Source organism: Opisthocomus hoazin, chromosome 6, assembly GCF_030867145.1.
Source record: "Opisthocomus hoazin isolate bOpiHoa1 chromosome 6, bOpiHoa1.hap1, whole genome shotgun sequence".
NCBI classification, from domain to species: Eukaryota; Metazoa; Chordata; class Aves; order Opisthocomiformes; family Opisthocomidae; genus Opisthocomus; species Opisthocomus hoazin.
Genome location: NC_134419.1, coordinates 8,751,924 through 8,778,802, shown reverse-complemented (window position 1 = coordinate 8,778,802; position 26,879 = coordinate 8,751,924). Strand labels below are relative to the sequence as shown.

General features: G+C 37.2%; 1 protein-coding gene across 3 annotated transcripts in view; it reads right to left on the bottom strand.

Moving 5' to 3' along the window:
- LOC104334200 (AGBL carboxypeptidase 4) overlaps positions 1-26,879 on the bottom strand; it is a 1,001,604-nt gene that overhangs the window by 668,184 nt on the left and 306,541 nt on the right. The gene's annotated exons all lie outside the window — the stretch shown is intronic.

The following is a 26,879-nucleotide window of genomic DNA, read 5'->3' as shown; positions in this document are numbered from 1 at the left end:
CCAGTTATTTCCGAGTGTCTGCAGAGAGGGATGATGGGACAGACACAAATCTGATTCACAGCAAGGAGCAGGATCTAGTTGTACAGTAGCAGATAAAAGCAGAGATGAGGAATGGAAAGCTTCTGTAGAGTTATGGTGACTAAGAAAAAAATATGTACCTGAGACTGCACAGACAATATATAGGTGATGATATGAACCAGAACAGTATGTCAGTATTTCTACCAGTACACTCAAATATTATACAGCCTGCACATCCGCATTACAGCCTGGAAATGATTTATTGGTATTTATGTTAATCAGATATTTAAGATACAATATACTTTAAAATTATCATATATTTAAAATAACAAGACACTGTTCTCTCATTCTTTGTTTATGCTGTAACACGACAGCTGTGATAACATATTTTCAGTTATTTGATGAATCCACAAACCATAGTCTCTAGGAACACAACAAATTAAAAGTGAAAGTAAGTAAATAACTGGATTAAATTAACAAATTATACCAGCCACCCTCAACAGAAGAAAAACATTTGAAGTAATGAACCACAGGAGAAGTGTCCAATCAAAATCATGTATTCTGCACAGTGCATAGATTCCAGCAGGTCACCAAAAGGTGAGAGATGTACAGGTTTTATCGAAAATGCCCAGCCTTCTCAGGCTCCTATATGTGGTGCTGTCTGCAGGTAGCCCAAACTCCACCCCAGTCACTGCACTAGAGCTTTATCTTCACTGGCTCCAGGCTTGCAGGGTGGCTTAGTCAAATAGAAATACAAGAACCAGAGTCTTAAGTGGAATTTACCTCATCTGAATACAGCAGAAAGGAAATACTGATTTCCATCATTGCAATGATACAGGAAGAAAGCCTTAGCTTCTAGCACACCGATAACCTAAAATATTGATGCTGTTCTCATCCCACCACGCAAAGGCAGCACCTGGAGTACTTCTCCTCCTACTCCCTCATCAAGTTGCATTGATTTTTAAGAGAGGCTGGAGTTCAGTAATTCTAAAACCAGTGCATCTTCTAGGCTGTGTAATAGTAACTTGTCAGTCTAATCTTACATATCTGACAAGGAAAAGAATACAAAAATAATATCTTTAAAATTTCACACAGAGTTTACTAAAGACTGATATACACCTTCAGTCTAACCTACAGCACCAAGCAGGGCCTGCTACACTCTGCACAAGCTGCAGACTCTAAGTAACTCTCTAAAGATAATCCTAAACAGACCCCACGATGGTAAACCGCAGCAAAGGGTGAAAATCTATGATTAATGATCACTGTCAATTTAGCATCTCCCACGAGCCAGTCCAGAGAGCTGCAGCCTTGACATTTTGAGAGTTATCAGAATCAATTTAATTAGTGGAAAAATGGTTATTGTCAGTATAATGACCACTAACTGTTCCTAAAGCACCAAAGGAAACCAGAATTTAAGAGCATTTGAAAGGACTTACCTGCTCAGAGACTGATACTCTCTACGAAGTGGAGGATATGACACAGGTATGATGCAAGCTAAAAGGCTATCAAGAAGAATTACAAAAGGACATACAGTCCTAATGCTTCATAATAATTAAGCACCCAGTAACAGTTATCACAGCAATTACTGTACATGCATGATTGATACAGACTTTTCCAGGTTTTTAAATTATACTCTAAATGATCATACCACAGCAATTGCAGAAAATTACTGGTCTTTTTCCCACTAAACTGAGGTCCAAAAAGAATGGACTGGGGACAAAAAAAACCTCACAACCCAATCAGTTCTTTAAATAGATAATGCAGGACACAGGAATTATTCAGGATTTTAATGAGACTTAGTGCAGAAAGCAACAACAACAATCCCAAGGCAAAACCTCACCAGTTAGGAGACTTTTTATCTCACATTACGTTTACCTTCAGAAACCTTTGTGTCTCTGCAGTCTACGAGGAAAAAATTTTATGTAGAAGCTTTCAAAGATTGCCGAACAATCAATATTTGGGAAGAGCTATACGAGAAATTTCCCTTGTGATTTAGCAATGACTCTGATTCCCCAAGGTCTATGTTACTGACATTGCTGCAAATGTAGTGCAAGCAATGAAAAATGGAAGCTGTGCTTTCCCCACTCAAGTCATAACTCACTCTTGCATATACTGTAATTTAACCTGTGGAGATCCCAGAGGGTGCTGTATAAACACCATGTGAAAACTTAACCCAATCATTAAAACAGTATAGCGTATTTTGCAGATTACTGAACGTTTTCTAGTAGATCACTCAGCTGAACTTTCTTGCATTAAGTAAGGCTTTATCCAATTCATAAATTAAGTTTTCATATTAGGCAAATCACCAGAGTACTTTGACACCTAAAATGAGCCAGTAGCTGAGAAATGAAAGCCATACATGTCAAACTTCTGCATGTTTGCTGACAGACCTTAATCTCTCCCTTAACACGTCACTTCAGGTGCCATAAGTCACTTTATAAAAAATAAAATATACAGCTACGAGTTATAAATATGGAGCTGGGTAGCTGCTAAAGTTACACTTTGCAGAAAAGCTTGATCTTTGGGTAAAGACTTTGCTCTCCCTCACAAACACTCAGCTGAAGTCTGGCATGCATTCAGATCTGATACCCACCACTCAAATTGTTAGCAGGTATTACCTGTCACATTACATTAGCCCCTCATCATGCTATCTTGCATCACGCCAGCATATAAAGTGATTTAATGGAACATGACGTGACATGTGTGATGTGACATGATGTGATGTGACAGCTACCATTTAAAGGGGAACACACCTATTTTCAAATCAGATGTGCATTATCAATTAAGCAGCTCTGGTGATGGTCAGACATTTATATGTCAAGCCCAAGCAAAACTAACCAGCATGTGTTGCCTGTGCTACTGAACTGATGAGCTGGGAATCTGCCAGCTACCCAAATTATCCTTGGGTAATTTGACAGATCTGTAATATAAGCTCTGTGTATCAGTTCCATGTCATATTTGCTCAGTACCACTGAAAGCATGTTTTTGCCATTTTTCTTCTTCATCCATCATAATTAAAATCACCTAAAATGCTGATTACCAAGCTGTAACTTCAGTTCTGTTATTATCAGGTGCTGCTCTTGGTATGTGAAAGAAAAAGAGGACAAAGAATATTATTGTGTAGCTGCAGTGAACAAAGTGCTGAGAGCATCGCAAAAATGGTCATTTAACTGACCAGATACAATGTGGAACTAATATGAAAGTTAGTAAGAGCAGCATATAGTGTGAGTAATAAAACCTTTTTGTATCCCCTTCTGCACGATTTTTCTCCCTCAGTAAAGACATTAAATGGTTGATGCTTAAAACCAAAGAAGATTTGCATAGGTGCAATGAGATTGTCATAAATCTGTTGTAGGCAACAGGCTGTGTAATACATGCATAATTCAAAAGGAGAGAGCCTGTAGATGAGTTTAGCGTATAAGTGAAATTCAGACACTGTAGTGCAGCAGCTTTACAATGCATAAGGAATGCATATTACCCTTATGCAGATTAAAGTATTGATTCTTCATCATTCTATAGTTTAGCCATTAATATTCATACAAACCTGTTGGTTGGTCACCTTGCAAGAATGCACAGAGCAGTGGAGAACCAGCCCTGTTTTCCATCGGCACTTCAGTGCTGGAGAGCTTTCTGAGCACCACAGTAGCATGGCTTCCTGTGAGTGATAAGCCTGCAGTTGCTGCTCAGTTGACTGTTTCTGATGATCTTGCTGCTGCTGCAAAAACGGGTAAAGCTGCTGCCTCTAGATTTCCCAATGCAAAAATTGCACTTCAAGGCCGGATGGCAGCTTGAAGGTCACACACACTGACGCCTCGCACGCCAGAGACAGGAAGCCTAATTTTAGCCCACAAGAAACTAGAGCACTGATTAGAAAAAATGAGATTCTATAATGCTTCAAAAGCTGTACAGTGGAAAATGATTCTTAGCACAATATATCCCATCATACCTAGAGGATGCAATGCTTCAAGGATGTCAGAAGAAAAGGTTTCCATAATAAGTGGTGGAAATGAATGGAAAGTAATTACACAATTGTCTAAAACAGGGCATGTTGAAAGAAACTGTGGATATAAGAGGATTATACAGCAATTCTGTACCGTATGATCATCTAGTCTCATAGGATAATAGGGAAATAAGTAGCAAGCTATGAGTTAAAGACATGGGAAATATTTACAGTTTTATTTCCTGGCATAGCAGTTTCTATAAAAATCTGCAACATGAACAGCAGACTATGCCACCTTCTCCTTCACAAAATACACCCAGATCTAGTATGATGGCTCCCACATGGGTCTGTCTTTACAAAGAGCCTGGTCTCACCTGACTTGTCAGGCACAAGCAGACAGGCTGTGTGGAGTCTGCCCAGGATGTGCTGCAAAGTGGCAGTGGTTGTTTCCTGAACTGGAGCCTGGTGCCTTAAGAAAGGAAAGTTATTTTGTTTAGAGAGGTTGTTTCATAGACAGGTCATTCCATTCATGATCACACATATTTTCCCCTTCTCCTCTTTGTAGTCCATATCATTCTTGCAGGATAAGCTGCACTTGCTTTCAGGGAAAAACAACACTCTCCGTGCACTCATTTTTAAAACTGTGCTTAAGAGAATTTAGTGACCAGAAGAGAGGGGTGGATAGCGAAGGGTCATGGCCAGCTCCTTACAGATCACTTTCAACCACTGCCGAAAATCACACTGGGAATCTCCAACTGGACAAACTCCTGGAAGAGCTCAGCAGGGGTTTCATGGCTGCATGGCCAGCTCTGTGTTCACATACTGGTTACATCCAGTATACCACTAACACGCCGCACACGACGAGAACCAAAGATCAGTGTTTTACTTTCCACATCTTTCATTTTGATAGTAAAGCAGCTCTGGAAAAGCTTTTTTGTGCCCCTCAGGTTTATTTGGAATTTTCATTTTCCAGTTTACAGTTACATATATTGCTTAGCATTCAGACAGTCTTCATTGTGAATGATTTTCAGTTCTCAAATAGTCATTTCTGAACTTCATATAGTGCAATTTCAAAACAAGCATAACCAATTCATAAAACATGCCACAAAGGTTATCACCATTTCTCCTCTCCCAGACTCCACTTCTTGCCTGTGTCAAATCATATGAATAATGTCAAGATCTAGATTTACTTTTGTAAGCATTTATGAGGAGCATATCTTTCCTAGAGCTTTTTAATAGAAAAATAAAAAAAACATGCCATGGAAGGAAGACAAAGTTAATGGAAGCAGTATACCATTCAAAAGTTTCAATAAAAATATCCTAGAGACACCCAGCCCACCATATACGGTGAAACAGGTGAAATACGTGCCTCCCTGCACATGCCTTTTGATGTACACTTGACTTGACACATCATTGGCATTAATTGAAGACTTTATGCTCATTAATCTACAGTTTATTTTCGTGACTCTTTACACAACCATTTTGAACTAAGAAGTTGCACCACCTCAATGACCTTTTACTTCATTCTATACGTACTTCATTCTATTCTTGAAAATGCATTGCAAGAAAGCGTAGTAGAACTGGCAAAGGGAAATCAGCGTTGAATTGTTTTGGGGTTATATTCCTGTGTTTTGAACCTTCAGGCACAGTTTTGATTTGATTATAACGATATCTTTACCACTGGGGAATTTCTGTTCCCATCTACATTTTAGAAGTTCACATCAAGGTCAGAAATTTCATTTTGCACTTAGATTTCAGATTCCAAGTCTGTGCTTAATACTTTTTTTTTTTAGCAGAGTACACAGTTCCTCAAATTCAGGTAAATCTGGAAAGCAGTTAAGAAAATAAAAACAGCCATACTGAGTGAGACCAAAGACCCTTCTAGCATGGTATTCTGTCTCCAGCAGTGGCCATAAGTGGATAAGTAGGGAAGAGTATAAAACCAGAACAAGTATAAAAGATATTCCCCCTAATATTCACCCAGGCTCCTCTTATTTTCAACTTAGGGAATTCCTGAACCAGATATGGCATCTATGTGTTTAGCTGGTCTTCAGTGAATTTCTCCTTCATGAATTTGCCCTGTCTCCCCTTAGACCAATACAAAATTTTAGCCCCTATTATTCTTTTGGCGAGATCAACTACCCACTACATGAAATCCATGTCTTTTTATTTGTTTTGAATCTGCTCCTGCTACCTTCATTTGATTTCCCCTGGCTCTTGGACAAGATATTGTGAAGAGAATGTGAAAAACTGAGCCTTATCTGCACTCTATATGATTTTATAGACTACTATCATAGCCTCCATCAGTCCTCCTTTTTCCAGACTGAAAGATTCTAATTTAATCATTCCTTATACAGAAACCCTTCCACTCTTCGCTTATCTTTTTAGACCTTCCATGGAACTCTTTTCAGTTCTATCACAGCCTTTTGGAGACTGGGGGGGGGCCTGTGGGGTGGAAAAAACTTCTCATTGCCTAGGTGCACGTGGAGCATGGATTTTCACACAATACTGTAATGACATTCATACTGTAATGACATTCTCCATGTTGTTATTTTTACTTTTCTAATGATTTCTAACATATGATTTGCCCTCTAACCATTGTTGAGCATTGAACTGATACCCTCAGAGTCTTACCTACTGTAACTGAAATACCTTACTCAAGAACATTCAGCATAAGATCAGAAGACATCATCACAGGTATACAAAGTCAGGATTTTTTTTTCTCATGTACGTCATCTGGCATTTACCTACATTGAATTTATCTGCTATTTCATTCGGCAGTCACTCACTATATCTGTTTCTCACCTGCCAAGTGAAAGAAGGCAGATGATCTGTGCATACTATCAGCATCCTCTAGACAAGTTTTTCAAAATCAGCTCAGTTTTTCCCGTCAACATTAGATAGCAGAAATTGCTCCTGTATGTGTTATTTGCCCCATCTGTCCACAGAGGTCCAAGCAGGGATTTATTACAGCTTACTTCACAAAAGTAACATCCTTATGGAGGCTCCACTGTACTACATCCCCATTTCTCATGCTTCTGAATATGTCTAAGTAAAGTTCCTCAGAAAATCTCACACATGTTTTTAATTTAATGTTGAAATAAAGACACTTTGCAGCAATAGTTCCATTTATAAACACTCAGCAAAATTCAGGCAGAATTCTAGTGGACTCTTGCCTGCCTACCAACTCCAGAGATCAGTCTTCTTTTTTACTACTAGCTCATAGTGCTGGTCCCAGGTCACCAGGACTCTGACATTGCCTAGAGTTTCCAGGTTTCAGTCTCTCTTTAACCAGCTACCAGCTAAAGGTCTTCTGGCTGCTATGGAGCCACGGTACTTGGAAACTCTGACAACTGAAGAACAAAGCTGACAATTCTCTCTGTTTTTTTTATATTTCAAGGAAAGGTTTTAAAAGACTGATCAGTTGTGCTGGTGTTATTTGTTAGTGGACAAACACAACTAACAATAATTGTGTTACTTTCTGCCCGCAGTTACAAGGAGCTCCCAAGGCTTTGTTGCATAGTACCTATTTCCTCTCTGAAAAGAGCTTGGTTGTCTTTGAAAAGGACAACAAAGCAGGATTTTTACTGTGTATGAATATTTGGGTTGTGGGGTGTGTGTCCTAGGTTTGATCCCAATTTGAGAAGATAAATAGGCAAAGAAATCTTCAAAAACTTTCATGTAACTAAATTTTTGCATAAGCTCTACCACGCACAATTTGTGCACTGAAAGTGAGAAAAAAATACATTTGTTTAGATTCCTGCTATCTTCACATGGTATTTTTTCTTCAATTTCACAAATGTTAGTTTTGAAAATGTACATTAAGTCACATAATTTGGAGGATTTCTAAAACCAAATCCATTAAATTGTCAATGGACAGAATAAAGACTTGAGATTTATTTCAGCAGGGTGATAACTTATACGTTCATACTTGAAATTATTTATTCAGAGGAAAAAGATTACTATCCATATACACCTTTCAATTCCCTAATGAATTTTTTTCATTGCTAATGAAGAATTTTACACTTGAATAGTTGGCTGCTTAATGGCTTCCCATAAAAAAAATTAAATCAACAATGAAAACATGGTTTAGATACCCATAATAAGAGAATGGGGAAAAGAAACACACATAACTATCACAAATTCAGATATTTCTAGAGCGTATTTTAATACAAAACTGCCTAGCATATTTGTTGCCCAAAAAGTTTCAGCTATATTAGAATTTCAAAACATCTGTTTTCAGTGCAGAATCTATTTTTTGTTAGTATTTAAAAATATTCATAAGTCTCTACTTTTATGTGTGAGAACCACAAGCAGAAAAGCCCAGATTATTAGGCTTTCTTATGATTTCCACATATTTCTTTTCTCGTAGGTCTGCCGTATCTTGCTACTCTAATTCATGCAGATGATCTTAAGTCCCACTGATTTAAAAGGGCAACTTGAATGATGAAGGGTTGCAGTACAAGTCTAGTGCATTTCAAATTTCAGATTCCCAAAAAAAGCCAAAAATTTTTGGCTGCATAATTAAAGTATCTGTTCTTAAAACAGAAAAGAAACAATACGCTTCAGCTACTCTTTGACTACACGTATCAGTAATTGTAAAGATCATATGACTGTTCTTTTAGTACAGGAAAGAATCTCAGTAGTTTTATAACAGAACACTTCCCATGCGATTTTTTTAGAATATAATAATTTTAACCCACAGATTAAAGTGCCTTTCTCCTTCCATTATATAAATCCTACACCAGATTAGAAGACAGAATCATATCTCTGTCTCCATTATGACCTGAAATGAAACAGTTTTTATACTATATTGACAGAAATCTTCATCTCCAGGGGCCTGCATTTGCTCTTACTGAAGTTAATGCAAAAAAATCTAATTGGTTTCAATGACAGCAGTATATAGTCTGAGGCTCCATTCATGAGCCTTTCTGGAGGAAACACAAGGAAAACATTTGATTTGTGACCATTATCCCCTCTCTAGGGCCATTTATCCTTTCTTTTTGTTTTGCTCCTTATCTCAAAATTTTAATAGTTAGTCATCATTGCTGTATCTAGAAAGAAATTGTCATGTGGGAAATGTATTTCTTGGGCACCTATGAATGATTTTAAACTGCCAGCTCTCAGAGACAGCTACCTGGCTAGACTTCTGCTCTGTTACACAGTGCCAACTTCTACGTTGGATATTGTTCATTTTTTTTGAAAGATGTACAGAATTATATTTGTTTTTTGCATTAAAAATATAGATTTTTTTATTCATAATTCTGAAGATGCAAAATATTAGACTAATTGGGTTAGATTTTCATGGAAGGAAGTGCTGAAAGGCAAATTCATAACGCCAAACAGTACTCCCAGCATGCTGAACTCAACTATGTTACAGCATTCTCCATTACTCCATCACAAGAACAATTCTGCGTATCTCCAACGTTTCGAACAGGTAACTGTGGAAGGCTGTATGGCCATCCACACTTCCAGTGAAAATAAACAAGAGAAAGAGCATGTACCACTGCCTTTCTAAGACTTCGAATTTTGTAAAATCAGGGCCAAATTGTAGGTATTTCCCTTTGCCTGAAGCTGCAGAAATTCAGTAATATTCACATTCTAAAAAAGCCAGTTCTAAATGGCCTCTAAAATTCTGTGGGAATTTCCAAGGCACATGCAACACAAGTTTGATTCCTAATTGTTTTTAATAACATTCAGACATATGGCAGTCTAAAGGCAAAGAGGAAAATAAAATCTTCAGTTGCAACATCCCAACAGTAAATATTTCTGCGAATACAGGAGTCTAGGACTTCCTGCATGCTGAACTCTTCCCATTCTGAAAATGAATACCACAGGCCAGGACAAAGCTGGAGCAAGGACAAGAGTATGCACATTACACAGAAACAAGGAAGTAAGAAACATCAAAAAGGCACAAATGTGTTTAGCACAAGTAATTCCACACAAAAATATCCTGCTTCTATTTTCATGTTTTCCCCTAGGAATACTTTTCATTGTTGCTGTTTATCTCAATATACTTGAAATAAAGCAGACAGCACCAGTGAAAATTCAAGAAGGAATATAGTGAAGAAATTTAGAAGGAAAGAACAATCGCCCATGGCCAGTCAGCAAATGGAAAGCTCAGCCACTATTTCCAAACAGAATGACAGAAAAGGTCAGAATTCACACTGCTCACATTAACATTGCAAATCCACATCTTCAGAAATGCGAGAAAGAATGAAATTCATTAAATGTTTGCTCATTTCTGCATCCTCAAATCTTCTCAACAATCAAATCTAAAACTAGTACAAGGTGACTATCTCAAATATTTTTCTAAAAGAAGTGAAATGCAGAAAAGGGTTTTCTGATTACTTTGTTCAATCAAACCAAGTGTTTCCACACTGCTAGAAAAAGTATTTTCATAAGCAGAGCCCAGTTGCAACCTAGTCACATACTAATAATACACAGCTCTTTTCTGAGGCATGTTATTTACATTATGGATTTATTATTGTCTTCTGTTCTGTTGACATGAAATAATCTTTCATCTCTTTCTGTGTTAGAGGAGTGCAAGCGTCCTTTGCTCAGTAAATAATTCAAAGACATATAAATATTTAAGAACAATAAGCAGTATATTTTGGAGCAGTGGAGGAGAAGTGAAATTAGTTATTTGTAGCTGAGATCTTGATTGCAGCAGCATAATTGTTTCTCAGTTTTCATTATCCCACAGTGAACCAAATTTCTGTCTTTACTTTCAGACACTGAATATTTTGTTCCATCTGTGATCGTAATTTTTACAAAAAAAAACAGAAGCATTCAAGCATGAACTTCCAATGTTTTCAAAATTCCTGTGCTAAACAAAAGGAAATTTACTTGTAACAATTTTTTTGTCCTCCATGCATCCCTTTAAGTATGGTACAATAATGTTTTTCATAAATATTGTGTTTATGGTTTAGCAGATACAACGTCACTGAGTACTTGTATATAAGTACCTAGTGAGAAATTTTTAGTCAAAAGGAGTATTTTATTTATCAGGTTGAAATAACAGAGAAGAAAATTTCTTATTCTTTTTATATTCACATACAAATTGTAGTTGAAATGATAAATCAAAACTGACCTACAGTCAAAAGTAATAGAAGTTTAGAAAGCTGAATAATGTGCAGACATAGCAAAAATTCATTTGGGAATCACTTATTGCTAGTTATTTTCCTATGATCTGAGGCTGACCCTCAGATCTGCAATGCAGATCTCCAAAATCTGGAATAAGACAGGCTGTATGGCCTGGCAGGAGCTCTCCATTAACATTGTTAATCAATTTTCATGTCATCATCTTCCCCTAAAAGCACAAAATCTGTACATCCCTCACTCTTCTCAGCACTGGATAGGTCTGCTCTAAAACACATGGAAGAAGCAAATCTTCAGCCTCTAGACAGTAGTGAATTTAAGGCACAGTTGATCCGGTATTAATTTTAAAATACAAAGCACGAAAAGTTTCTGAAAAAGATATAAAGCTATGCATTGCTTTGGTTCATTGCTTACAGTACAAACAATAATCCACCTCTGAGCAGTCAACCCTTGTCACTCCCTCTCTCTCTGTACAGGGATATTTTATATTGGAGCATTTGGCTGCACTTCTTCAACACGGCTTTGACAACTGCAAACCTCACTGCTATAGACAAGTGGTTAAACCCTCAGAAATTTACAACTTCAATTTAAATCTTGCTTCGAAGACACAGACAATGCAAACTTGAGAGAAAAATCTCTATTTGATCAGAAGTTTTCTATAAAGATGTTTGCATATATACTTGGTTTAAACTTCTTTTTGGCTGTTTATGTGCATATTGAAAAAGGAAGTGTGCTCCATGCTTCAGTAAATGATAAGTGGGCACCCCATCCAATCCCCCTCATCACACTACACTGCATGATAAATACAGGACTGGGAACTCATAGAACCTGTGTCAGATGAAAAAGAAACATTTTGAGGAGATGAGATGACCAGGATCATGGAAGCTAGGGATTTACTTCACTCGATTTCTCTACAAAGCGACACAGCCTTTGGAAATGTTTGTCCATTTAAAACAACGAGATTTTACAAGCTTTGGTTTAAGTTCCATTCTTCATTCTGTTGTGCCTTTCCTTACCTTTCTCCTGAACATGGCTTGTTATCCTTTGGTTTTTTTCTCTTCCTGTTTGTTCGAAGATTATATAAAAAACTCTTAAGTCCACTAGAAGTTTAGGAGTTGCACCCCTGTGACCTTGGCAAAGATCAAGGATAAACTTAACATAAAACTGCTAAAAGGCAGTAGCAACAGAAATTGGAAATACCCCATTAGAAAGGACAGAAGAAATAACCCCTTCAATCCTCAGAAATATCAGAGATAAAACTGATACATTTACCTACTCCCAAATATAAAAAGCAACTATTTCAGTACTACAACTACCTTTTCAAACATATTTCTAACCCTACAAGAAAGCGGATTGTAAATTGGGGAACAGATTCATCAGCTGGTAAAACTGAGCATTTATCTATCTAACGCACAGTTTCTCATAGGTATTTTAGCATGCTTATTTTCAAATCCAGATCAAAGTATCAGAAAATACGTAACCAGTTTTATTCTAGCTCCAGACACTTAAGGCAAGACATATTTTCCCTTCATCCAGCACCTTTACAGGCATTTGCTTTTGTAGCTCCAAGAACATCTGAAGAGGATTGTACCTGGAAACCTGCATAACCAAGTGGCTTTTCAGTTTTGACCAAGCTTCCAACTTAACTACCTCTCCTGGTTAGTCTACCATCACTACCTTACCATTTTGGGACAGACACAATGTTTCAGCTGAGCTTTCTTACCACCAGAGTGACCAATGACTGCAATTACATGTATCACAGTAAAATATTCGAAAAACAGGTTACTGTGGGAACTCTTAGAAATTATCAATATAGCCATGGATTTTGTTTAGATTATTTTATGAGGAAAAAACATGATAAAAAGACACCCTAATTGACTGTATCCCATGGACTTTAAAAGTGTCAGAGCAATTTAGCCTTTAAAGCACTACATAAAATATTTTATCACATCTCTGCCTCAGTAACTTTAATAAACTACACAGCCTTCAGGGACCAGGCTCCTTACAAATTAACTGCCTTCAACTTGCTGCACAAGGGTCTTTATCTCTTGTCAGCTTAATTATGTGTTTAATTTTATTTTTAACATTTTTTAAAATGACCCACACCAAGAGAAGCCTAGATTGTTTAATTAAACAAATGAATATGGTTATATCTAGTACAATCAAAGCACTAATTTGTCATATTAATGTTTTATACAGAGCTGATAGTTCCATTGTAGTGCTAATACACTAGTTTAGTCCAAAGTTTATCAGCTCACCTTTCCAGCAATAATTTAAAGTTTAACTTTTTTCCACTGCCCTCTTACAACTAATTGGCTGTAGCTTTTCTCCATTATCTGTACAGAAGCTAGACTCTAATAAGTTATTAAGCAATTACTAATGCATTATTGCTTATGCATGTGTGTTCCAAATCTACACTCTATTACAGAAAGGCTCAAATGAGTGTCTAGTAGCAGAACATAGCTGCACAAGACTTTTCTCTGGCAGCCAATTTTCTCTTTTAAATATGGGACTAAACCAAAAAGCAGCCAGTGCTACAAATCTGCAGCACAGCCTAGAAGGAAGACCTTATCCAAGGCTTGATGTGCTCAAGAACAGCATCACCACCAGCCAGTACATTGGGTGAAACACCAACTGCCAACCCTGAAGGCAGGGAAGGGGAGAGGCTCAAGACCCAGGAGCCAGGCTCTGAGCTCTAAGTTGCACAACACCAGCCTTCCATGCTGGTATTCTTCCCTCTCAGCCCCAAGCAAACCCTCTCTCACAAAATTCAACAAGAGGAGAGGCACAGCAGCTACAGCATTCACACTCAGGACATGCAAGACTTGCCTCCAAATCACACCTGCCCAATGAGACCTCGAGCCATGTCTCATGAAGTACATTAGCCACTTATGCTATAGGGGAACGTAACAGCAGCAGAGACTTTCAGTTCTTTCTATTGAAGGGGGAGGAATGAAAAGCAAAAGAAGTTTCTCAGCACTAGTCCTCGGGACAACATTCACCTACAATGGGGGTCTGTATCCCACTACGTGCTCCCAAAGACTGTTCTGCATTTTACACTGAAACATCACTCAATAAGGACAGAGTCTTTGGAAATTAGGCCATTCCACTGCTCTGAGGCAACATAGAACAAAGTTACTCAGGCATGCATTCACTCTCACATTGTGGCAAAAAAATTGAGAAGCTCTGATATGCAAGAAGATTATTCTCCCTTTTCTTCCAAAATAACCTCTAGATCAGAGACCTTGTCCAGGAATGAGATCTTGAATCCTTTTGGATAGAAATGGGAGCTGAAGCCAAGTCTCCACACTCAAGGGAAGTACTCTAAACACTAAACTACTGCATAGCAGCAGTGCAGAAGGAAGGACAACAGCAGCACAGTAGTTTTGAGGGTGGAAATAGATTCAGTGGGGCTTCTCATACACAAAGTTACAAAAAAAAAAATCCAACACACTCCTGGGGCACTGAGTTAGGTACTAAGCCCTTAACTTTAGCTGAATTTAAGTTGCCCACTGCCCTCATTTTCCAGATAGTAAGGAAGAAAGGGAGCTAGTGGGATTTTGAGAAGAGACCCACGTGGTGGTTGGGAGCTGGTGGGAAGGTATAGCGGTGATAGCACCCTGTGGATGGCCCTGTATTTCTAGAAGTTGAATCTCCCTTTTGGGGTCTCCATATTCCTACCTTCCCCCTAGCACAAAGCCTTTTTCATTACAGAATTATTAGTATTTTGGTCTCACGATTTTTCAGCCAATATTGTGTTTTTGATGGGCTGACTCATTACCTGCACACACCAGAACTGGCAAAAATAGCATAGTACATTTTCCCGCTTTATATTAATATATCTCATTTGCCTCTTGCAGGAGACTCCTTAGAAGACATAGTCATGTAACATGGTACAGGAAGTCAGTTGTTTCACATATACTGAAGGCCTGGAACAACCTTCCTTCACCAGCCAGGTAACAGGGTCAACAGAAGCCATGACAGCAGATGCATGTCTGGTAATACCATGAAGCTGTTTTCCTACTTGGCCACATAGTGTATCTGGTCAACAGGCTCACCACTTCCAGAAAGCAGAGCAGTGAGAGTGGCTAGTGGCAACAAAATCCTCCATGTCACAGAAACGCCAGCTATCCCAATGGGTAACTTGCACCAAGGCTTTTTCTAAATTTGATTTTGAAACTCAGGTCAGTGGAAGTCAAATGTATATTTTTTGCATCCTTCAGTGCCAGGATGACACTGGGCAGTAGATGGGAACAGTGCATAGTGACACAAGTTTGATGGATGATGGCTGCACTGTGCATATGATATGCACAGTAACTTCAGAAAGTGATAGAAAGCACCCGGAAAAAGTCCACTTTGAAGGTCAAAGCTGACAGAACCTTCATATACGTGGGAAGATGCCAGTGGAAGAGCAATAACTTTTAAGAAAGCTACAAGAAGCAAAAAGCTGAAAAGTACAATTGCAAGACCTTGTGGAATTTATGGCTTGCTTGGTTAATATGTCTGTCTGGCTGACTGATAGTTCCATTGTGGTAATAATGCAATAGTTTAAAGTGAAGTTCAATCACCCATCTTTGTAGACAAAACATAGAATTTCCACTTTGTTTCACAGTGCCCCTCAGACCAATAAATGACGCCAGTTTTCCCAAATGCATTGCAGATGTTAATAAGTTACTAGCCAATTTTTTTTTGCCACATGCATCCAGGCATATCACTTAGTACATGAAGTTTAAAGACTCACACATAATGGGAAAGTTTGGGAAGCATTTTAGTTAGAATGCCTGTTTATACAAAGCCAAGATTTGGTATTTACTTGCATATTTTTTTTGGAAGCCCTTCATTTTTAGGAATTTTATTTGTTCCTCTGCTTTTGTCTTCACTTGAAACCATTATGTTTTACCCATTACTCTCCACAGAAATGAATTCTTTTATCAATGAAGAATGATGACTTCAAGGAAGGAAACAGAGAACATCACATCTTTCCAAGATTAAAAAATCAAAATCTTGGTTTAGTATAAGCAAACTGCAATAACTACATATTGCAGGTGTAAAAGCATTGAACAGGCAATGGACTGAACCATCAAATAAAATAAAATAATTTATTTAAAAGGTACTATGTTTCTCCCTAGCTGTAAAACTATCCGAGTTAAAGATATGATTGATAGCACTTTTTTTCAATCTTTACCCACTAAGAGTCATTTTCAGTTGTGGAAATTATGATGAAGTTTAACTTCCCACAGTGGATGTCCAGACTACGAGATGCTCCTTTGACTGCTGCATGAATTCTGGCCAGATTAAAAACTCATACAAAATCACAATTTCTCATCTATGTACAAGTTTGTTAAAACCTCAGCTAAACTTTGCAAAGATTCATGTTCTGATTTGTGGCAGAGTAATCATGTTTTCCTCTTAGATTCTGTTGCTGATCTTGAAAATAAGCCAGAAAGCTTTTCCTCCCATGCTCCCAATTTGTCTTTTCCCAGTGATGAAGCACTGTGGAGGAGGAAGTCTGCTGAAGGCAGAAGAGCTAGACCTAAGGAATTAAAGGAAAGAAGGAAAAAGCAAAACAGATCAACTGACCAAGCAATTGTTTAAAGCTAGGAGAGTGTCCCTAATGGCCTATCCGCTTCACTGTGAAACAGAGCAGAACTGGGTTTGCAGCTAGATACCAGAATGGTTTAGCAATTTAAGCCTCTGCATACCTTTGTCTCAGAGATGGGCATTCAGACACCCCACAATCCCTAGCTCGGCAGTGTCATGCTGCTAACCAACTTAAAGTGCCTCTCATCTGCTCATGAGCCATATACAAATCAAAAGTCTGGTGTTATGCGTGTATGCCACAGCATGTCCATACACGGTCCAACATCCTTAACCCTGACTGTTTACATGGAGGTGACTGTGCTGCTTTATTAATGTTCACTTTTTATATATTGATGTGTAGTCATATTTTTATATATACACATATACACAGTCCATTAGATTAAGTAACTATTCTATATCAATCAGGTAGGGATGAAGCAATCCTCACCTACTGCAATTGGTAAAAAATTGCATATTACAAACTAGATTTGCTTTTCTAAAGCAGAATAATCAGATTCCCACTCCACCTCCTTAGAACATCATTACTTCAGGTAACAGTACACTACTTTTACCTATAATGAAGGAATAGATTTTTTATGCAATAGTTAGAAGCTTTCAGAAGTGTGTCATGTAAAGTCATCAGATATTTTATTTAAATTGATAACTTCATTCTAGGTCAGTACCAGCTAAATGTCCAATTTATTTCTTCTATGCCTTTGTCATTTGCTGAAAGCTTTGGCAACAGCACACCTTAAGTTAATCCTAATATTTTAATTAGTTCAGAGCTGACAGCTAGTTGTACTTTCAGTAATAAATTTTAGAGTCACTGGAAAGTAGATTAGTCTGTAATTTAGGAAAGCTTGCTCATGTGTTTCACTTCTCTGTGAGTGACTGACATGCTCATGAGATTAAGCTCCAGCCTGGCAGAGAACCTGTTTTTCCTAGTACATATTTGCTTCTGAGGTCATAAATCATGTTTAAATCCTGATTTACCTGGTCTGATGGTGGTAAGTAGTTAGCATAAGACACAGACTCATTTGCAGGTAGAATACTCAGAGAAGTGGTCGCATACTTGGAGATACAGGATGGTGAATGAACTGATTTGGCCTTCCTCAGTTCTTTTTTGTCATATGTGTGCTGACCCAATACCACCACCTATGGAGGTCACTGTGTTTGAAAGCAAATTAAGCTGGTTTCACCATCTTTCACACTTTGGACTAATCTACCTCTCCATACATATTTCTAGAAGACTTGTATTACCAATGCTCTTGTTCATCTCAGGTTACAGTATATCATTTATGACAGAAAGAAAACTAGTGTGCTCACAGGTAAGGTCTTATTGGAAGGGTGGGTTGTATTTTTTTTTTTTTATTATTTGTGAGGAAGCTTGTTCTTCAGGTAGAGAAAGTGACCCTGGCGGTTTGACAGGGTCAGGTCAGATCTAGCCAGTGACATAAAATTATGCACTCATCATCATTCTTCAATGTATACTCCAGGGAATGGAACAGAAATGAAAACCTGTTCCAGCGTACACAAATCTTCTTTCTTTGTGGCTCCAGACACTACACAAGCACACCTGATTTTTTTTCCAAATGCCTTACAATATTGTAAAGTTAAAATATTGAATGTTACAAAGAACCATCAGATTTGAACCTCACATGTGCTTCCAGAAATAAAATAGAAATGCTCTTGCTATTACAGATGCTGGAAATGACTAGATAATGCATTTCACAACCATGCCAATGGTGATTTTCTTTCACTCATAATCTTTTGTTCACTGCCAGTTATTTCAGTTGGCAGATGTGGTTTCACAATCCTCTATAATTGTATCTGCTAGCATTGCATAGCTGAAAGTTCCTCCCAAGAGCATCTTTAGATATTTCTTACGTCCACTGCAGGTCTGTTTCCCATTAGTTATTTCCTTACAGAATAATTTCTTCAGTAAATGCCTCTTATCCAACTGTGGAAGGCAATCTTCTTATCCGAGTGTGATAGGAAATGGTACCACACATTCTCTTTTCAGCTTCTGGCTAGACTGGCACAAAAATGAAGTGACTATTCTCCTCAATAAGAGCTCAATTAACCCCACCGCAGATGTTTCTATATTTTCTCTTTCTATAATATTCATTTACATTCCCACAGGGGCTGACCAGAGAGGAACCTGTCGGAGAGTTTTCCTACCAAAGGGGCAAAAGGAGCAGTAAACAGAGTGTGCTAGATCAGATCAGTTTAGTAGCTAGTAAATACAGATCTAGCTATTATTTGATTTTAAATATTTTAAGAAATTCTTCAGGTGTTTTGACAGTGGGTATAAACAAGTGATACGTTATAGATGTTAGAACTGATCCAGTAATTCATTCAAAATAATTTGTCCACAAGGTATAGGCATTTTTATTCAAGTATTTTTGTTACTTTACCCTGACCCTATAAACAATCTAATCAACATTTAACTTGTCCCCCACCACTTAATAAGATATTCATAATACACTTCAGGCAATCAGTTACATTAATAAAAAAAAGTTGAGTTTCTGTTGCTAGAAATATTTTGAAACCCCATGCATATATACACACAGCAAGTGAGAGTAAATAATTGCTGTAAATACAGTGAAAAACTGCTAAAATTTAGACTTTGTTAAAAACTAATTTGATTTCTCAGTTATGTTAGAATCATCACAAACTCTAATCTACAGCTGGTAGTCTCAACAGTTCCTTCATTTGTGTGTTACTAAAGATGGGTATAAAATTCCAAAACAAATATGGAAATGCTATTAAAATTGAAATTTAAAAAAATGCTGAAATTCTATTTTTTTATCATATAATTAGGACTACAAGAAAGGGTTTTCTTACTTATGTGTGTTTAAACTGGAACTTATTTCTTAATATTTTACTGTAATTTTTATTCCAGTCTCCTGTTTTGCACTGCTAACACATACTGTAATAAGATTTGCAGGACGATAAACAGCCATCTACCCCACCAAATATTTATTCTCCTGCTGTATTATTTTCCACTTGACTTTCCTTACTTGGATTCTATTTATGATCCTAAGAGCCCTAAATAATTTCTGATCTCTCTGAGGAAGAGGAGAGAGAAGAAAGATATTTAGAATCATTATAGGGAAATTTTATATTTGCTCATCCCATCCCACCGTCTTCTTGGATCACTTGACTAAAAATCTAGTCTTAATTACATAATCACATTCAGATGAGTTTTCAGTATGTTTCCTCTCTGCATTCCCTGCACCCAGCGGGCAGAGGAAAGATTCTCCCCAGTCAGTACTTATTGGATTTTCTGGTTACTGTGGGACTCCTTTTCTTACTCCCAGAATATCATTCAGGAACTAAACCTACAGAAACACTGACTTCTCGTTAGAGTAATTTGTATCTTACACTTAGATTCTTCTTTAAATTAGATGTGAAAGAAAAAAAATCCTCCACAGAATCTGTTCAAGATGAATGTCTATAACTAGACCAGAGGAAATGATTTTTCTAATCTTAAAGTTATTGAAATTTTTCCTTAAGCAGTTTAAAATATACCCATCATTCTTTGTAAAGTATATTTTATAATGAAAGCATTATAAATTTATTTTTACAGACAATGAGCAATCAAATTTATAAGGCTCTCAAAACATTAATTAGAATTTAACAACTTTTCTTGAAAAAGGTGGTAGGTTCTTTCATATACATGAAAATGTTCATTTAAAAATCCTCCTCTTTTGCAAGAAAAATCATTTCATCAAGAAACATCAAACAGGTCTAACAATAAACCATTCTTGTGACTTACATACTTTCATTCGGAAAAGAAAATTCACTATGTCATAATAAAACTAGTTGCCAACTCCACAGCAGCAGCTGTACTGAACTCTACACAGCATTGGATATTGGGATGTCTCCTGTCAAGCAAACGTAACGAATAGCTGGGGTACAATCTAACAGCATCCAGTCTGGGATATACAGATATGCACCGAGATTTGGAAAAGCTACCCAGCAGTGATATTACAAGAGAGACAAGTAGTATAACTCACTTCCCAATCCTCTAGTCAATTGGAGCTGTCAAGTGGCACCTTGTACTTCACTAACGTGAAACTCTTAAGAGTGTCCAACAGTTGGGTGCTGTCAAGCATTTTGCTGAAAACTGAAGTCCTTAAGCAAGAAAGCCTAATAGGATATGTATGAAAATCATGCAAAGTATCACTAAGGATGTGACAAATCATATGATAGGAATAGCTTCAAAGCCCAGCAGCATGTGCCAATCTGTGCCCTGATTACTGATTAACATTTGGAAATATTTCAGAGAGAAGCCTGACTCTAGACAGGATTGGAAGTGATATATGTTATGTGAGAGGTACATTCATTTTCATAAGTGACTCTTCAGAGACTTTTGATAATTCCCAGAGGGACCTCCCTCTAATGATTTAACAAAGTGATCAAGGATCAAGGCACCTAGAATTCATGAACAGCATGACACTGCCTCTCTTTCATGTCTGACATCCTAAGGACAAAGAAACTATGAAAGGTTCACAGCTGTAACAAAACTGAGAGTTGTTAAAATACAGCACTGTAGTGGTAATGATGGCAGTTACAAAGGACTTAGTCTGAACTCGGCAAAACTTTCCATAAAACAAATTATTCCAGAAAAATGTCTCTCTAGCATCCATCAGCATAAATCAATGACAACTTTCACACACATCCCATATTCTTCAATTATGACTCCACTAAAGTAACAGCATATTAGCTGGACTATTATCATTTGATACTCAGATCAGTGGGGAAACTTTAAAATCAATTCATTTTGTTCTACGTTACCTGTAAGACCACCTAGCTGTTCTCAATTGCCGCTGGTGTCTGCTTTCTTTGGTTTACGTTCACGTTTAGAAAACGTTAAGCATAAACTGATGCAGCATCACTACAAAGAAAAGAGCGCTCTGTTGTGCCATATGTAATATCCCCAAATGCTGTAAGAGAGCAGTAACACACTGTACTAGGTGTGGTTTACTATGAAGATCCTGTAATTTTGCTAGAACATTTCCAACTACGAAAGAACTCTCCATACATTTGTAAATAGAAATATAAAGAAAGCATGGACTGGTACATATAAAAAGAAACTAACGGGACAAGAAGGCACTGGGAAAATAACTGATTACTGTGTCAGCTTCTTGTGAACAAGTAGAGACAGACACAAAATTGAGGAAATAAAGCAGACAGGGAAGCTAAAGTCCATACGTTACCATAAGAAAAATTCTTCCCAGGGATCAATGTCTGGGGCCAGCAGATGCCAGGTTGGCCTAACAAGAGGCCACAGCAGTTAATGACACACTGAGAGGTTGAAGGGCAATGGAAATGGACAGATCCCTGAGTACAATGCTTCGCAGCAAAATGCAGATCTATATAGGAATGCTATTGCCAGAGCAGATAAGAGCATTATGATCATATTAACTTATGAAGAATGAAAGGGAAGTAACTTAAAAAAGCTTAACTACCAGACAGGTGTTTACAACTCCTACATACTGCAATCTAGGTTTGTTAGCAATGCAATATTTGCGTACAATAATTAAGCACAAATTTTTCTGTCACGTATGGAATTGAATCCTAAGCTCTTTTCCCACATCCCTATATACTTAGCAGTTAATAAAATCAAGTTCACTGACTTGACTATGAAGTTTGCCCAAATTCTGTTTCACATCCTTTCTTTTTACTCTCGAAGGCAGTTATGCTCATTTGCCTAATTAAACTGCTTTTGTTGTTGAGAAGACGAGAATGTGTTTCAGCAAGTCAGGATATATTTCCTTGAGGAAGAGGAATTCTGGGAGTTCTTATTCTATAAATTGATCCATCTATGTAAGTAAAAGAAATATCAGATAAATATACACTAAGCAGTGTATAATTGTTCTGCAAAATAGGTAAATGTAACTCAACCTGACTCAACTGAAGTCTATTGAAAGCACTCCCTGTGACCTCTATTAGAGTACCTTAGCATTTTGCACTGAAGCTGTAAGATCCAAGGGGCAAGTACTAAAGAAGGAAACCAACAAATTATGTTAACTGAAATATGTGTTGTCTGCCTGTTGTTATGAATGTTTTTGAAAACAGTACTTGAAATGTTGCCTCACAGGCACACTGATCATTTTGGTATATTTCATGGAACCTTAGAAAGCAAGTTCCATGCCAAGCATCAAATATTTTTTTCAAGTTTAAAAAAAAAGCTGCTTAACGTTACTAAACTTTGAGCATGGAAATGAGATTCAGGTAAGAATTACAAAACTAGACCCTGACTCAATATATTATAAAATATATATATTTAAATAGAATGTAAACTCTTTTTAACAAAGATGAGGCACATGTGAACAGATGAAGAGTCTAGCCTCTGATATTTTATTCATATTTTAATAATGCTGCTGTTTGTATTCTCTCCCCTCTAAGAGAAGGTTATACCTGTCTTGATGGCAATTCTAGGTAAGAAGCACTTCAAACTATTTACATCCAGACTCGCACTTTCTCAAAAGTCTTTGGCATTTGAATGTAGTGTTTCGTTAAAGGTCCTCGTTGTACCCAGGAGACAGATAGGATCCCAACTCACACTTTTCTCCTTTTAACCTCTGTAGGACCTGCACCTTTTCTAAATAAAGAGTTTCTAAGTTTCCTCAGTGGACAAAATCCAAATCTTTATGACTACAAAAACAGTGAAAGAACACTCCTTGCCCTAGCGACCTTTGGAAAAGGAGTATACCTGTATACCATGCTCATTGCAGCTATACTTAGGAGTCTTCATTCTCTTTCCATTTTAGTCTGTCACTATCTTTTCTCCTAAATTAATAGGAGTGGCTTGTGAAATCATAGATCTGGTAAAAATATTCTATTTGGAAAGCACAGTAAAAATAGGTGTATTTTTAACCTTTTGCCAACTGCTTGGTAGGTTGTAAACAAACCCATAATGTCAAACACTGCAAGCAATTTTCAGTGAAAAGTCTTTTGGTAACCCCTGTCTAAAATTTGATTACTGTATTTGGTACATTGATTTAGCAATGAAAGTAATAACAGCATCATCATTTTAAACTTCCCTACAGAAGTGTTGTAGAGATACACTTAAGTTCATGTTTGTGTAGTTCTCCCTGTCTGCTTTAAATTATGAAATGCATTATTTAAGGAGAGTGATAACAGCTCTAATTGCGAATAAAAACAGGGTGTATATTTGAAAAGTACCCCTGTGAGATGTTACAACTAAATCCAGTACTATAGGAGCAGCACATAAAACCTGATAGATTATAGAAAAAAGCCCATTGACAGTTTTCATGGTCCTTTCACTCATTATTGCATTTCTGAAGAAAGCATTCTTAGTTCAATTTGCTCAGCAAGGAACTAAAATGCTTACTGTTATTTATGTGTACTTAGAAGCTCCTATTACAGGCTAAGGTCTCATTGTGCGTGCTGGACAAATATAACAGAAAACTTGCCCAGCTACAAAGGATGGATGATGTGAATATTACAGATATGCTCTGTTTATATTTGTACTGCAATCTTTATTTTAACATTTTTCAGTTCTGACACTTCCTATCTAGTACCAGCTACTTCTAATGTCCTACTGATTCACCAACAGTACCATAACAGTTCACACTGACCTACTGTGTTTCACCCCCACTAACGTCGTACTCGTTCTGGAGGAAAAGGAGGGGGGTTTTGTCTCCTATTTAGCTCCAATAACAAGCTATAAACGCTACAAACAACATATTTTCTTCCCTACCCTTCAGAAATGGATTCTAGCCCACACGTTCCTAAGACATATTAAAAAAGTTAAGAACAATTGACATATTTTGCCCTAGATTTAAGGTCAAGTTTTACTTCTGCACAAGTTAGCTGACTTTGATTTTAATAGTATCAAAACAAGTGAAAATAATACCAATAACGGGACTAGATTTGATTTATTATGCAGATGCTGCTGCCTGATAGAAATCCTACTTCACCCCACATTCATTTCTTTTGTCTGATGAATACAAAATTTCAGGACAAAGTTTTAGCCTGATAAATGTCTTTTTTTTTTTTTCCCCCTTAAAGTTTTAAACTCAAACTTCCAGAATGTATGATAAAGTATGCAACATTATCAATGCGTCTCCCAACTAGTGTGACTGGTGACTTTGCCTTCCATCTTAGCTGTCTCTCATTTATAAAGCACAAAAATATGATTAGTATATAACTCAGCACTCAATAGTATGTTCTTTATGTTCACGTAATTTATCTCCAATTTTTCAAAGCTCATGTGAAATTGCTTATCGCTACATGGTGCCTTATTCTAGGCCTGTCCATTGATATGAAAGTCTTGAAACCAGGCAGATGGTTTTCTGAAGTAAAGACTGTTTTTCCTCAAGCAAGAAGCTTGTAGATTAAAAGAAAGGTTCATTCAAAAATAATTCAAGGTAAAGATAAAAATTTGACAGATGTGTGCAGTTCTTTTACCAATCCCTTTTTCCACCATGTCACTACAGTATTTATATATTCTAAATCATACCTACAGGAAAGTGTACAAAATTTATCATGGGAGTGAGGATCTGAAATTAATTTCTCATCAGCAAAGAATATCCTGGCAACATTGCTAGTCTAAATTCCCTTAGCATATAGGCCAGGAATAACCCCAGCAGTTCTGCTTTCAAAGTCCTTGAGCAGATATTGTAGAGACCTCGTGATATTGATTACCTGGTTTGGCAGTATCACATTCTGCTTATGTGGAATGTCAGTGTAGGCTTGTGAAATGATCTTTAAAAAGCAAATTAATTTTTAGAAAAATGCTATCTTTTAAATGAATGTAATTGAGATGTTGCATGGAAAATTGCAATGCCTCCTGGTTTCAAAAGTGTAGTGAACAGAAGAACAATCTCCCTGTATCTGCCAGTTTTTTGTTTAAAAGTTCTATGTATGTCATTAAAATAAAGAACTTGCAAGATGTCTTGTGCCTGTGTGTTTTGGGGCAAAAGAGAAAGAAGCAATAAATATTATAACAGGGCAAAAAATCAAAATATTATTCCGAATTTGCCCTACCAGCTGTATCCCATTCATGCCCAAGGGGCCAATATAAACATATACGATTTAAAAGCATATCTTAAACTAGGGCTTTTTTTATTAAAATAAACATTAAATGAATGGTTGCAATGAGAAGTTATGAGTTTTACAGAGTTTGAAGGTTTGGTTTAAATAAATATCCACATCTGGCAGTTTACTACAGGACCATCATACAAGAAGAGACTTTATTTTGAAGCAAGATAAACATATTTGAGATAACTGGATCTTGGATGCTCAAAAAAGAAAAAAATCCTCTACTTCCTGCTGTTAGATGGCTTGGAAATGTCTTCAGCACAGCCTCTTCCATGGTGTTTTGGCATTATATTACAAGTGTTTTATATGTCTATAGTTCTATTTCAGAATTGTCTCAAACAAACCAAACAACACTTCAAAACAAGATAATTTGTGACATATGTTCTTTGTGATTATGCCTCAGATTTAACTACAACAATTTTAACACAGCAAAACCAAAGTTTTTGATAATGCTTTCTTCAGTTATATCTCAGGTTTCATACGGTTTTGCCTCAGGAAAAGGAGATGACTAGTTTCGCGTCCTTTTCACCACGAACAGCTGAGGCTCAGGTTCTTAGATTTTAGCAGGGGTTAAGGACAGCCAGGAAACTCACTTTGGGTTTGGCTCAAGCCACTTAGCTCTAACGTCTTACACCTAGACTCTAACATCTTACACCTAGACTCAGGCAGAGCTATTAGAGTCACACAACCAAAGGAGCCCTGGCTTTATATTCAGAACTGATGAATCTTTCCAGAGTCCTACTGCGTCAGCTATGCAAGTCACATTTCGTAATGCTGAACAAAGCAATAACTAAATACCTTTGCAAATCAGAGCCTCAGAACTGAAACAGGCAAAAGACTACTGCCTTGCTAAACCTATGAAAGATTTGTAAGCCTCCATCCGTTCTCTCTCCCTTCTTTTCTGACCATGAAAACTATTCTTATTCGATCACAACATACTGAAGATCTTCTGCTTGTCTCAGTTTCTTTCATATCACTGCCATACAACTGCTAGGTGACTTCCCTTGCGCAGATTTTGGAACGAGGTCCTACCATTCTGTGCCAGGAGGAAGGTTTTCCAACTCCAGTGTTCTCAGAGGTTTTTTCCTGCAACCAGGCATATCTAATGGTAGCTATTCTAAACCAGTCAATATCTACTTCAGTACATTTACCCCATTTTTAT